The sequence below is a fragment of the Orycteropus afer genome, unplaced genomic scaffold, assembly GCF_000298275.1.
Source record: "Orycteropus afer afer isolate SDZICR_OR568_19922 unplaced genomic scaffold, OryAfe1.0 scaffold00459, whole genome shotgun sequence".
NCBI lineage: Eukaryota > Metazoa > Chordata > Mammalia > Tubulidentata > Orycteropodidae > Orycteropus > Orycteropus afer.
The window spans coordinates 1,750,839-1,751,420 of NW_006922046.1; the positions used below are offsets into that span (position 1 = coordinate 1,750,839).

The 582-nt window shown below is 39.0% G+C and overlaps 1 protein-coding gene across 1 annotated transcript in view; it reads right to left on the reverse strand.

Annotated features, from left to right (window-relative positions):
* Positions 1-582, reverse strand: part of CEP89 (centrosomal protein 89) — a 133,480-nt gene that overhangs the window by 85,532 nt on the left and 47,366 nt on the right. The window lies entirely within an intron of this gene.

The following is a 582-nucleotide window of genomic DNA, read 5'->3' on the forward strand; positions in this document are numbered from 1 at the left end:
CTGGCTGATGCTTCCAAGGGTGTTGACAGCGGATCTGAGTAAAACGAAATCCCTGACGACTTTGATCATTTCTCCATTTATCTTGTTGCTTATTGGTCCATTTGTAAGGATGTTTTTCTTATGTTGACATGTAATCCATACTAAAGACTAGAGTCTTGGATATTCACCAGTAAGTGCTTCATGTCATCTTCACTTTTGGCAAAGCAAGATTGTGTCATCTATATATTACAGGCTGGTACTGACTGTTCCTCCAGTCCTGATACTGCATTCTTCTTGATATAGTTCAGCTTCTCAGATTAGTTGCTCAGCATACAGACTGAATACATATGGTGAAAGGATACAACCATGACATACACCCTTCCTGATTTTAAGCCATTCAGTGTCCCCTTGTTCTGTTCAAATGGCAGCCTCTTGGCCTATGTATAGGTCCTCATGAGCACAACTGAGTATTGTGGAATTCCCATTCTTTCCATTGTTATCCATAATATGTTATGATCCACACAGTCAAATGCTTTTGCATAGTCAATAAAACACAAGTAAACATCTTTCAGGTATTCTTTGCTTTCAGCCAAGATTCATCTT